The sequence below is a fragment of the Alosa pseudoharengus genome, unplaced genomic scaffold, assembly GCF_046254945.1.
Source record: "Alosa pseudoharengus isolate Yale_2024_CS ecotype anadromous, Long Island Sound unplaced genomic scaffold, YU_APseudo_1.1 YU_APseudo_1.1_scf_4, whole genome shotgun sequence".
Classification (NCBI taxonomy): Eukaryota; Metazoa; Chordata; class Actinopteri; order Clupeiformes; family Clupeidae; genus Alosa; species Alosa pseudoharengus.
In genome coordinates this window covers 31,004,687-31,018,687 of record NW_027468774.1, presented here as the reverse complement: position 1 = coordinate 31,018,687, position 14,001 = coordinate 31,004,687, and the positions used below count along the sequence as shown (strand labels likewise).

Sequence of the window (14,001 nt, the reverse complement as noted above, 5' to 3'; positions counted from 1 at the left end):
CCACAGAGAGAAGACCCTTGTCGGCAGATCTAAGGGACCTGGATGCTGAGAGGGGATGGAGGAGGTCTGAAATATATGAGGCAGCCAACCTATGTAATGCCTTATAAACAATCAGAAGGACTTTGAAGTGGACCCTAAAGCTAACGGGGAGCCAGTGTAAGGAGGCCAGAACAGGGGTGATGTGTTGGTATTTCTTGGTGCCAGTAAGCATCCTAGCAGCTGCATTTTGTACCAATTGCAGACGAGAAAGTTGGGACTGGGGGAGACCAAGATAGAGGGAGTTGCAATAATCTAACCGGGATGTAACAAATACATGAATTACTGTTTCTAAGTCAATGGGAGACAGAGAGGGTTTGAGATGGGAAATAATTCTCAGCTGATGGAAGCTACTCTTGATAACAGAACTAATCTGCCTTTTAAAACAGAGCTCTGAACCTAGATTTTTGGCATGTGGCTTGACAAAAGAGGAGAGGTGGGCTAATTTTCCTTCAATCAGGGGTCTAGCTTTAGAAGGACCAAAAATTATGACCTCTGTCTTATTATCATTTAGCTGAAGGAAGTTATTATTCATCCAGCACTTAATATCCTGGAGACAATCCAGAAGAGGCTGAATGGAGTTATCAGATCTTAAGGGCAGGTATAGCTGGGTGTCATCAGCATAGAAGTGAAAAGAGATGTCATATTGCCGGATGATGTCACCAAGGGGGAGCATGTATAAACAGAACAGCAAAGGGCCCAAAATGGAGCCTTGCGGGACCCCATAGGAAACAGGAGCTGAGGAGGAAGAGGAGCAACCAAGGGATACTGAGAAGGTTCTGTGTCTGAGGTAGGAGCTGAACCAAAGTAGTGCTGTCCCCTTTATGCCTACCCAGTCCTCAAGACGGGTAAGGAGGGTGTTGTGGTCCACAGTATCAAACGCTGCGCTGATGTCCAATAGAACCAGGATTGCATTTTGACCTGAATCTAGAGTGAGAAGCAGATCGTTGGTGACTTTTAGCAGAGCCGATTCAGTACTGTGGAGTATGTCTAGGTCCTGTGACCTTCCATAGTTCCCCTTTCTCTTTCCTGGTCCTGGTGTGATGATGTGTTTGTGTGGTGACAGCGGCAGCACACATTGATCTCACTTGCCTGATAGTGGAAGGGGAAGGAACTGGTTTATTGGATGACTGCTTATCGGCAGGCCGCGCTGTTTGTTATTCTTGTGAGACGCACTGTCAGGGGCAAACAGCAGAGCGGCTTATTTCTTTTGCAGGGTCAGGGAGAAGGGGACAGTGTTATGTGGGGGTTGTGTGTGTTTGTCTGAGTGAGGGAATGAAGGAAGCTATTACACTTAGGTGGAACAGAACATTGTGTTTGAGAGAGAGAGAGAGAGAGAGGGGCCATGTGGTGTTTGGAAATGGACCTGAGGCTATAAGACATTAATAGACAGATTGAGAGATTGAGTCACTTAGTGTGTGTGAGGAAAATCGGTCATTGTAAATGTACTATTCACCAGACAGAATACATGAATGTGTTTAGTGATTACGTCTTTATGTACGTATGTGTGGGTGTCTGATTTGAAGGCCAATAGCCCCCCTCACTGAACACTTAAATACAGGGGTCATAAATATTGGCACCCCTATGTTAAATTCCCATAGAGGCAGGCAGATTTTTATTTTTAAAGGCCAGTTATTTCATGGATCCAGGATACTATGCATCCTGATAAAGTTTCCTTGGCCGTTGGAATTGAAATAGCCCCACATCATTACATACCCTTCACCATACCTAGAGATCAGCATGGTGTTATTTCAGTTAGCCTATTAGCTGGTTTGATGCTCATTGAGCTCAATGCAAATAAAACCAGCTAATAGGCTAACTGAAATAAAACGGGTGCGGGAGACGGGTGCGCACATCCAAAATATGTTGTAACAGGTGCCAGGCAAAACGTGTCAGAGAGAGAAAGAGATGGTCTGCACACTGTCTATATGTACTCTTAATCCTCCAGACAACTTTTCTCTCTTCCATAACTTCTGTCTCCTTGCCTGCCTTGAGGGCGCAAGCTGATTGGTTGTTTTCGTCTGCCCATATACTCCATAAGACCATAAGCCCTCCCGCCCACCCTCATCTGCAAAGTCGTGACAGGAAATCAGCCATTTTGAGAACAGTACACAAACACACAGATGCACCATACACAGGGGATTCATAATCAGGCCCTGCATCACCACAACCAAAGCTTCAGTGTTCAGACACATCACCAAAACTCTCTAATCCCATCGCTCTATCCACAGGGACCACAGGCGCTTTGTGTGTGTGTGTGTGTGTGCGTGCGCATGTGCGTGTGCGTGCGTGCGCGTGTTTGTGTGCGCGTGTGTTTGGGGGGGGGGGGGGGTTTCTATGTGTGTACGTGTGCATGTTTGAGGGGGATGTTTCTGTATGTGTGTGCGTGTGTGCATGTGTTTGTGTGTGTATGTGTGTGCGTGTGCGTGCGTGCGCGTGCGTGCGTGCGTGCGTGTTTGGGGGGGGTGTTTCTATGTGTGTACGCGTGCATGTTTGAGGGGGATGTTTCTGTATGTGTGTGCGTGTGTGCATGTGTTTGTGTGTGTATGTGTGTGCGTGTGCGTGCGTGCGCGTGCGTGTGTGCGTGTGCGTGCGTGCGCGTGCGTGCGTGCGTGCGCGTGTGTTTGGGGGGGGTGTTTCTATGTGTGTACGTGTGCATGTTTGAGGGGGATGTTTCTGTATGTGTGTGCGTGTGTGCGTGTGTTTGTGTGTGTATGTGTATGTGTGTGCGTGTGTGCATGTGTTTGTGTGTGTATGCTAGGGAGAGAGAGCACCCCAGGTCTGTCGGCTGTTTGCTGTTCCTAAGGTGGGTGTGACTAGTTGTGTAACGCCTTCCAAACGCCCCCAACATCCCCCACTGCAACCCTCTCCTGCTAATCAGCAGCGCTATAAATAGACACTGCAGCTATCACTGGGTTTTTTTTTGTTGGTCTTTTTTTTTATTTTATGGACCCTCCTGGAAGTTCACAGTGCACGATCATAGTCATTACCATTTGCCAAAATAGAGTCCGTGCTCCATGGTGATAAAGGGTTTGACGAGTGTGAAAGAGGGATAATGAGGTTAATGAAACGGATGGACAGGGAGACGGAGAGGGAGATGAAGACATTATGAACAAAAGATAGCACAAGGCAGAAAAAAGAAAGACATTAACTGAATATCATTCAAAGAATCAGAGAGAAAAAGAAAGAGAGGGGGGGTAAGGAGATTATGGAAGAGAGGAATTATTTGTGTATTTTCATTTGTGGGTGTGCATGTGTGTATTCGTTTCTGTGTGTGTGTGTGTGTGTGTGTGTGTGTGAGGGAGGGAGAGGGAGTGGGGAATGAGTGTAATTAAGGCCATGCCTGTTGGTGCGTGAGGTCTGTTCTGTAGCAGGCTGATAAGACGTTTGTGTTTCCATCTCCACGCGTGTGCAAGTAACACGTTCAACATCTCTCTTATCGACAGTACACCACCTCCCACTCTAGAACACACAGAGAAAAACAAAACTTGATTATTTCCACAGACGTTGTGACAAATGATACTATTTAAATAGTCAAATGCCACAAACTTTAAATGGTAAAATAAGCCATTTAAATACCCACACTACTTTCAGAGGAGTAGTTTCCAACAACAGTATGCCAAAACAAATAGAAATTCTTAGAATTGTGTTTACTGCTCCTATAAATGAAAACCTTTACATAATGTAATAGCTTTCTTTTTCAATGGATGTTTGGCACGCAGCTGCTGTCTGAAATTAGAGGCAACCTTACTATGCCAGAAGTGCCTCTCACTTCTACCATGCCACCTTTCCTGCCATTTTAGAAACCACCACCACAGAAAAGTTCCTATGTTAAGGTGGTGATGTCATGACCGCAGATGCTCATTGTGGTTTACAGGGTTATGCTACCTATTAGCACTAATACACTCAGCTAGCAAGCACAGCATTGGCACCTGAATTATACTCGCACTCTACAATACACCAATGTTCTCATTCACACAAACCCACTACCTGTGAGTCTGATTGAAGCAGTGGTTGGTAAATTAAATGTTTTTGTCTCGCTGCCTGTCCTTTCTCATGAGGTGATTGGCCATCAGGTGGAAAAGCGTGAGTGGACTGCAGACCTGTGAAAGTCATTTTATGCCATTAGCTCTGAAGGCCGTCACTGCTCTCCCCTCACCCCAAGCAGGAGATGAGAGCCAATTAAAGCTAGTCAGAGCACTCTGATGGGCAGTAGGAGACACAAGCCTCGAATTGTGCTGGCAAGCTTTAAAGCAGTGTGTTTTGTGCAGCAACAGATGACTGTTGCTCTTCTGGTTGGTGCTAATTGAAAGCTTTCCTTTGTGTGGGTGGGTTCGAGTGTGTGGTTGTCTGAAAGCAATTAAAGGGGAGAAGAATACAACTGAAGGCCAAACATCTCTTCCACTCTCTAGATTTCTCTCTACTCTCCCCCTCTCTCCCTCCCTCAATCTCCCTCTCTTTCTCGCTAAGCAGATTTGCCTCAGCGTCATTTGGACAAAAAGTAAAACATGTGTTCGCTCTTAATGGTCGGTACGCCGGAGTTAATGATGATCTGTGGCATGTATATAAAGTTCAAGTGGATGATTTGTTGACCTTCTACTCATTGTTCTGTTTACATTAAGAGCATTTTCATAAAGTGAGCCTGGAGGAGTCATGTATGGCAGTGGCCATATCTGGCCCAGTAATCTTTAACCAGCCGAACCTCTAGGGCTTAAGGAAGTCAAACAGCATCTTTCTTTCTTTCTTTCCCTCAGAACAACAGTAGGCTCCTTTCTTCCATGTCCTCCCTTCTCATCTCGTTCACTGTGGCTCCCTTGTCCTGATTCTCAAAAAAATCATCTCATACACACTCACTCTCTCTCTCTCATACACACACATTGTCTCACACGCTCTCTCTCATACACTCGCGCCCTCTCATTTTGGGTGTAGTTAGCTTTATGAAACTTGTGAAGCAGGCTGTCCGTGACTGTGGGGGACCAAACAAAGGGGCGGTTCTTCGCCAGGCCTCAGGTGGGTGAACATGCTGTGGGATGGAGGACCAGGGACACTGAGAACTTTGCAGGCATCTGTATTTCACACACGCACTCACTCTCACACACACACACACACACACATACACACACACACACACACACACACACACACACACACACACACACACACACACACTCTCTCTCACACCCACACACACTCTCTCTTTCACACACGCACACATGCTCACACACACACACACACACACACATTGGGGATGGGAAGGAGCATAGCACTGAGCTGAGGTCACAGCTCTTGCTGAAAACAAACCAACCACAGAGCTTCCACTGTTCCTCCACCTCCACCTCTGCCTCACCTCACACGCGCACCCTCAGGGCTCTGGTCAAACACCCCATACAGACTGGGCACTGGCCACTGCTGCTCCAGAGGCTTTACAGTACACAGGGCAGATCTGGCCCTGCTGCCAACCCCAAAATGCTTACACATGCTTTGTGAGCATCTCTGTGTACATGTGTCTCTTTGGCTGTGTGCGTCTGAATGAGTGCATGAGAGTGTGTGGGGATATACATGTGTGTGTGTGTGTGTGTGTGTGTGTGTAGTATGTGTTTTCTGTCTCACTCACTTACTCTCTCTCTCTCTCTCTCTGTCTCTCTCTCTTTCTCTTTCAATCTGTAACATTTCCATCTGTTAATTGAAGCGATTATCTGGTAGGGTAACACAGCAGCCACATTACGTCACATTACGTAACATGATCCCACAGCTTCCCATCGGCCCACCTAAAGATACTATGGGCCCGTCCCAATACCTCCCCTACCCCTAGATTTTTGCCCTAACCCTCGTTTTTGTGCGTGCACGTGTAGGGCTAGGGTGTCCCATTACTTTAGGGAGCAAGGGGAAGTGCTATTTTCCCCTTAAAATCAACCCTCAAAATATAGCCAGGACCAATGCAGGCTTAAAACGAAGTGGGAGATGAAACTACCCAGGATACCGTGCGAGCTCACTGAGCCGGCCACATTTTTCATATATTTTAGCAAATAAACATATTAAAATGTCGAACTTTGTTGGAATACCGGTATGTTAGTTTGATGCACATCTGATGGACTGTTGAGTTTTGAACACTAATGTTAGAAAATATCTCACGAAGCTATCTGACGATGTTCATGGTATCTGCTGAGTGCTTTGAGAGAGTCTGCCCATCAAATAACGTTATATATCTGATCTGGGTAGTTTCGTCAATATTTAAGGTGTGTGTTCTGGCATTCACATGAACACGTATATCTTTGTTGATTAACCAGATGTAGATAAACCAGCACAGCCCACACAACATTGACCGCTGGAACGGGCATGTTCCTGAATGAAAATAGTAGCAAGCTACTACCGGTAGACACGTCGGCGCTGCGCGTGAAGTAGGTGAGCACGTTCGCTACGCTAATTTGCATATAGTGGTGTCCCAATTCATATGGAAAGATCTTCACCTCCACTTCCCTTGTCGAGGGGACTTTAATGTTGAGGGCAATCAAAACCAAGTGGAAGTTTTAAAGGAACACGCCACCCAAAATCAGTAGTAATATATGTTCTTACCTTAACTTTCACGAGTTGAGTCATACCTCTCCCGCGCCGGTAGGTGCACTCAAACTCAAACGCTAGAAAGCCCTTGCCTGTTCTAGAAGGACTGAATGTGTGTAAACATCTGTATATGACTCAGAAATGACATCGGAAGACAAGGAGTGAATAGTGGCAAGAGGCAAGCCGAAGTCTGCTGACAAGGGCCCGACGGTAATTGTAAAACAATTTACAAAAGATTCACTGAACAAAAATGCTGATGTGGTACATGAAAATTTAGCTAAAAATGTGCAGAATGCAATGCAATCAAGCATTTTGGACGATATATTGTCACAAGCTGGCAGAATAGGCAACAGGCCGATGTGCGTTTTATTTGGAGACTGTTTTGCGCGACAGAGACTGAGTTTGCTGCTGATATTCTGGGGATAGGCCTAGCCAATGTACGACTTTAGCCTTTTAATATATTTGCTGCATTAGATCAGTCTTTCTAGAACAGGCAAGGGCTTTCTAGCCTCACGTCAGCAGCGCTGCATCACCCATATAGCCTACATTAAAACAACCAACGGATGGTGGGCGGGTGCTGTTTTGAAAATTGGTCAACAAACTTTGGTGCTGATGGATGGTTGATGGATGATAAGTTTTGCTATGCAGTTATGGTTGAAATAATAGCCCATCAGCGCATCTCTAGTGTGTGTGCCTCTCTCTCGCTCAGAGGGGAGGGAGAGGCTGAGGGTCGATCCAGCATGGATTCTAAACTCTGTGGTGGATAGGATCTACAATTAGGTGTTAATAATATTACCACGCTAGGTCGAAGTACTCCCAAGTGCTATTGCGCCACACATTGTAGTTCTCCTGTTTATTCGCTTGGAAAATCGCCACGTTTCATGTTGTGTGACGTACACATTTTTATCAACTACTCGTGCAACTGTATTTAAGTAGGGAAAATGTGGAGGTGTTTGATTACTGCTATGTTCCTCTCTCTACGGCCACGGCAGAGCCCGCTAGCATAGCAACATGCTAACACATTCGCGCCGCGCGACAGAGCGTTTGAGTGCACCTACCCGCGCGGGAGAGGTATGACTCAACTCGTGAAAGTTAAGGTAAGAACATATATTACTACTGATTTTGGGTGGCGTGTTCCTTTAAGGGGGGAGAAATGGGACGGACCCTAAATCTCTCTCTCTCTCACTCACTCACACACACACACACACACACACACTTTTCTTCCATCTGTCTTTTTTAATCTCCTGTCTTTGTCTTGAGAGAAAGTGGAATAGAACAGTATGTCCAATATTCCAATATATGGTTTAATGTTCTGAATTATGTCCAATATTTCAATATGTGGTTTAATGTTCTGCATTTCTCATTAGTGGGTCACTTTGATACTAAAAGTATGATTCTATGTAGGCTAATGACTGTATGATATCTGTACTGTCCCTGTGTATATCTGTGTGTGACTGTATTTAGAGATATTATGGGGAATATTATGACTTTGCAGTGTTTCACTGTTCTGCATGGCTGCGTCAGTAGCTATCTGCTTCGGATTGCCAGGTTGCCACTAATCAGAGTCTGATTCAGTGTAGTCCACGTGAGATGGGATGACCAACGCCATCTCCCGTCAGCCTGGAAGGATACTTAAACCCTAACTATTTCCTTGTCTAGTTAGAGCAGCTAATGGATCTTTAGGTGAAGTCATGCTGTCTCTCCCTTGATGCGCATCATTGTAAATAAACTCTGTTCCTGATTTGGTCTGACTGGGTCTCTAGATAGATAGATAGATAGATAGATAGATAGATAGATAGATAGATAGATAGATAGATAGATAGATACAATTCAAGGTCACAGTAGCATACAGACAACATACACATACACATTCACTAACCGCAGAAAAAGTAATTAAAAGTATATAATATAAAAAAACACAACTGAGCAATAAGGACTGTAGAGGATAAAGAATATACTTATATACTAAGATACAAATTATACTAAATAAAACGTACCGGTAATCTAAATCAATTCTAAAAAACAGTATCCACATAGTGGGTGATTAATCAATCAGGTGCGCTTGCAATGCCTGAAGCAGGGACTGAGCCTGTGGTCCTCTGTGCAAAAGGTAAGGTAAGGTGCTCTTTGTGAATGAGTGTCATGGTGATGGTGCAAATGAGTAAGTCAAACGAGTAAGTCAAACAGTGCAACAGTGCAAGAATAAAGTCTATATATCTATGTATAATAACTATATTAAGAAAGGTATGTGTGGTCACAGTTCGGCTGTGGCATGGAGGGAGGGGTTGTGCATATGTTCTAATAAAGCACGCAAACAGTGAGGCAGAAGACAATGGTAAAGTGGCTAGTAGACAGACAGTTCAAGACATGGAGGTGGTGAAGAGGCAGACAGACTATGCGGAGAAGTCTATTTCTCCTCTTCCCTTAAGTGATGCATTGAACAGTTAAATGGCCCTGGGGATGAATGACTTCCTCAGTCTGTCTGTTGTGCAAGGCAGTGAGCGAAGTCTCCAGCTGATCAGGCTCTTCTGCTTAACAATAGTGCTGTGGAGTGGATGACACTCATTGTCCAAGATGTTGATCAGTTTGTTCAGGGTCCTTTTGTCAGATATTGAAGTGATGCACTCCAGTTCAGCTCCCACTACAGAGCCAGCTTTCCTTACCAGCCTGTCAAGTCGCCCCGCATCCTTCTTCTTAGTGCTTCCTCCCCATCATACTACTGCATAGAAGAGGACGCTGGCAACAACAGACTGGTAGAACATCCTGAGGAGCTTGCTGCACACATTGAAGGAGCGCAGCCTCCTCAGGAAGTACAGCCTACTCTGCCCTTTCTTGTAGAGTGTGTCAGTGTTGGCTGACCCGTCCAGTTTATTGTCCAGGTGGAGACCCAGGTACTTGTAGGTGCTTACCACCTCGACATTGACCCCATCAATGGAGACTGGTAGAGTGGGATTAGACCTGCGGAAATCCACCACCATCTCCTTGGTCTTTGAAGTGTTGAGTTGGAGATGATTGAGTTTGCACCATTGCACAAAGTCCTCTACCAGGCTCCTATACTCCTCCTCCTGCCCGTTCCTGATACACCCCACAATTGCAGTATCGTCAGAAAACTTCTGCATGTGGCATGACTCAGTGTTGTAGCAGAAGTCAGATGTGCACAAGGTGAACAGGACTGGAGAGAGCACAGTTCCCTGTGGCACTCTGGTGCTGCTGATCACAGTGTCAGAGAGACAGTTCTTCAGTCTGACGAACTGTGGTCATTCCGTCAGGTAATCTGTGATCCAGGTTACCAGGTGAGCGTCCACACCCATCTGCAAGAGCTTGTCTCCCAGTCTGAGGGGTTGGATGGTGTTAAAAGCACTTGAGAAATCAAAGAACATGATTCTCACAGCACTTTTCCCCTTGTCCAGGTGAGAATGTGTCCTGTGTAGAAGACAAGTGATGGCATCGTCCACGCCACTTTCTCCTGGTATGCAAACTGTAACGGGTCTAGTGCATGGCGTACCTGGGGTCTGAGCATACCTAAGACCAGTCACTCCATTGTTTTCATCACATGTGATGTAAGAGCGACAGGTCTGTAGTCATTAAGCTCACTAGGATGTGGCTTTTTAGGGATAGGGGTGAGACATGATGTCTTCCACAGTGTTGGAACTTGTCCAAGGCGTAGACTCAGATTGAAGATGTGCTTCAGTGGCTCCCCCAGCTCAGCAGCACAGGCCTTGAGTAGCCTTGGACACAGTCTGTCAAGCCCCGCTGCCTTTCTCGTGTTCAGTTTCTTTAGTTTCGCACTCACTTGTTTTCCTGTGATGATGGGGGGTGTAAGGGGAGGGGATGGGGAGGGGTGCATCTGGGATCTGTGTGTCTGATCGCTGTTGACTGAGGTCGTTGTCGCCTCATTTGAGGTGGTGATGGTTTAGGTCGTTGGGTGTCACCAGGTTGCAGAGCTGGAGAGACTGGGAGGTGGGGATAGGGCAGGCACGCAAACAAGAGCAATGCCTGAGTCTGCAGGGGGGGGTGGACAGACCACTCCCATTGGAGCTGGAGCAGGGCAGTCAAACCTGTTGTAGAAGTGGTTCAGCTGGTTCGCCCTGTCCAGGCCCCCCTCCACAGAGCTGCTGTTCTTCTTCAGGCCAGTGATAGTCTTCATGCCGTCCCATGCCTCCTTCATGTTGTTCTGTTCCACCTTCCTTCTGTAGTCCTCCTTAGCCTCCTTCAGCTTGACTTTGAGTTCCCCTTGCACGCGCCTCAGCTCTGCCATGTCCCCCTCTCTGAACGCCATCTTTTTTCTATTAAGAAAGGTCTTGACATTGCTGGTTATCCAAGGCTTGTTATTGGGAAAGCAGCGTACAGTTCTGGTGGGAACAACAATGTCCATACAGAAATTCAGGTAGTCAGTTGTGCACTGTGTGACCTCCTCTAAGTCCTCTCCATTCTGTAACACACTCCAGTCAGTGCACTCAAAGCAGTCTCTCAGAGCCTCATCCGCTTCAGGTGTCCACTTTCTGAAGGTGCGTGTGGCAGCTGGTAGCCTCTGTACTTTGGGCTTGTACATTGGCTGGAGATGAATGAGGTTGTGGTCTGACTTTCCCAGAGGGGGAAGGGGGTTTGCACTGTATGCATCCCTCATGTTTGCATACATGAGGTCTTTTTCCTTGTAGGGCAGTCAACAAACTGGTAGAAATTTGTGAGTGTGGAATCAAGTGTTATGTGATTGAAGTCGCCAGAGATCACAAAAAAGGCATCACTGTGTTGGGTTTGAAGCCCTAAATCTATGGTATCAAAATTACCATCAGTCTGAGTCTCGGGCATACTCCTGCACACGCTCAGACACACACACACAAACACGCACTTTCTTTCGCTCCCTCGATATCCTTGACCAAGCCGTTGGACCATCACTGGCGCGCCAGCAAGATCTACGTCATTTTGACGTCACATTGTCGCGCTACCGGTTGGGTGCGTTGAGTATGTAGAAGCCCTTAGGCCTGCCGTACAGCCAGAAAAATGCCCCTCTGCTTGAAGCCAATAGGTCGAACCCATTAGGGTTTTAAAAGCCAAGCCTGCAATGCCTGTGACTCAGGAGAGGTTGCGGTAATGTCCAGGCCAGCCATATTTTTCTTATTTGAGAGTCAATTTAATAATTGGTTTTCTCACATTAATGGAAACCTTTATAAGAAATGAGTGATGTAATGAGTTAACTTTGAATGGGAATTACATCATTTACTGCTGGTACTTTTTTGAAGGAAGATAAATTCACAAGCGTGTGTGTGTGTGTGTTTGTCTATGAGGTTAAGTGCGTCTGAACAACTCTGCTGGAGTCTCACCCCACATTTCAGGATGTATGTGTATGTGTGTGTGTCTGGCTTTGACACCTGTTTAGTTTATGCTCATGAATTTTACAGTGAGGTTTTGCCAACGTTCCGTTAAGTGAAACCAGCCCCTCAAGCTTCTTTTCAATGCTAGTTCTATTGCTACGTTTCCATATTTCTCCATGCCACCTTTTAACCTTTTAAAAGTGAATAGTGCTGGCAAATAGTGTTGTAGAATAAGTCTTATCATTTTAATGAGACCTTCCCTATCTGACCTTTGCTGATTGATATGAGTGAATCCCCTTTGTGTGTGTGTGTGTGTGTGTGTGTGTGTGTGTGTGTGTGTGTGTGTGTCATTTTTTTTTATTATTTTAATTCTTTCCCTATAATATGTGTTTATATAAGTGTATATATAAGTATATTTAGTTTCTTTAATCCCGTGAGGGAAATTTGGTCTCTGCATTTATCCCAATCCGTGAATTAGTGAAACACACTCAGCAAACAGTGAACACACAGTGAGGTGAAGTGCACACTAATCCCGGCACAGTGAGCTGCCTGCAACAACAGCGGCGCCTGGGGAGCAGTGAGGGGTTAAGTGCCTTGTATGTATAGGGTATATACTGTATGTCCTAGATCGGTGTGTGTTCTTCCTTTTATGAACGTGTATAGGTAATTAAAGTGGACTGTCGGCTAGCTAGCTCAGCCAGATTCAGTCTAATTTACTCAGGCCAAAAAGAAATATGCAAGCACAATAGTTAGCCTGCTGGCTGGCAGTCCACAATATCCCTATCTAGAATGGAAGGGAGAAAGTCACCTTCACATTAGAGACCTGTGATATGCTTGTTTGTACGTGTGTGTGTGTGTGTGGGGGGGGGGGGGTACGTGTTTGTGTTTGTGTGTGTGTGTGTGTGTGTGTACGTGTACCTGCTTGTCTATGCACTCAGGTGGGTGTGTGTGTGCTATAGGCTGTCCTGGCACAAGGCTGCTGGGGAGTTACATAATACCTGTTTATGTAGGTCTCGTTGTCTGAGAGCTCAGGGGCAGTTAAAGGATTTCTGCCATTATCTCTAAATGGGACCTGAAACTGTAAATGGATTTTCTTATTCTTTCTTATTTATCTCTTCTTTTCTCTGTTCTCTCTCTCTCAATCTCTTTCTTTCTTTCTCTCTCTCCACCTCTGTCTGTTTTGTTTTTCTGGCTTGGTCTTCACTGTTACATCACCGCTGCCTCCTTCTTCTGTGCTCAAAAATGTCCCAACACACCCAGCACAACGCTGTTCTGTGATTGTGCGTACACAGTATATTACCTAACCCAGCTCACAGAACCCCTACTGCGATGGTGGTCACATTGCGGGGCCTTTAGCACCGGTTCAGATTGGCTTTGGATGGTGTTTATGAAAGGCCATGTGTTGGTACAGTAAACTTGGGAACAGACTGTGTCGGCACGGTATGTGTGTGTGTGTGTGTGTGTGTGTGTGTGTGTGTGTGTGTGTGTGTGTGTGTGTGTGTGTGTGTATGTGGTATGTGCTATGTTTGTGTACAGAAGCCATGCCACATTAGTACACCACCATGTAGGATGTTTCCATCTCAGCCACCGAGTATAATGCACCAAAATCTCAGCCAGCAGCCTGCTGCACATGCAGGAACAGGCCTAAATGACCGCTGGATTCCGCTGGAGTCACCAGGTCACGTATGCTATGCTAAACCATGACATCAATACAAGTGCCTCTGGCAAATACTGAGAGCCAGTGCTCATTGTCAGTGGCAACAACAAAAGCTGTGCTGTGGTTGACCACAACCTGACACAGCAAACAAATGGGTAAGGTCTGAGAACACTTTTGTGAAAAAGGCTTTTGAAAATCTAGAAAATAAATAATTACCATTCTATATTTATTTTTGAATGTATTATTTATATTAGTTATATATAGATGATACAATATTATTGTTTGCGCCAAATCATGTTAAGTTACTTGGAGTGAAAATACTCAAATTTGTTGACATGTCTGTTGGGCTTTGTTATTTCTCAGTTGACACAGTGCAGACTGAACTGACCCCCCACCCTTCACCTCTCTGACCAGTGGAGAATTCCATTGGTCCTCTGA

General features: G+C 45.6%; 1 protein-coding gene across 5 annotated transcripts in view; it reads left to right on the top strand.

Annotated features, from left to right (window-relative positions):
- wnk4b (WNK lysine deficient protein kinase 4b) overlaps positions 1-14,001 on the top strand; it is an 80,960-nt gene that overhangs the window by 37,898 nt on the left and 29,061 nt on the right. The window lies entirely within an intron of this gene.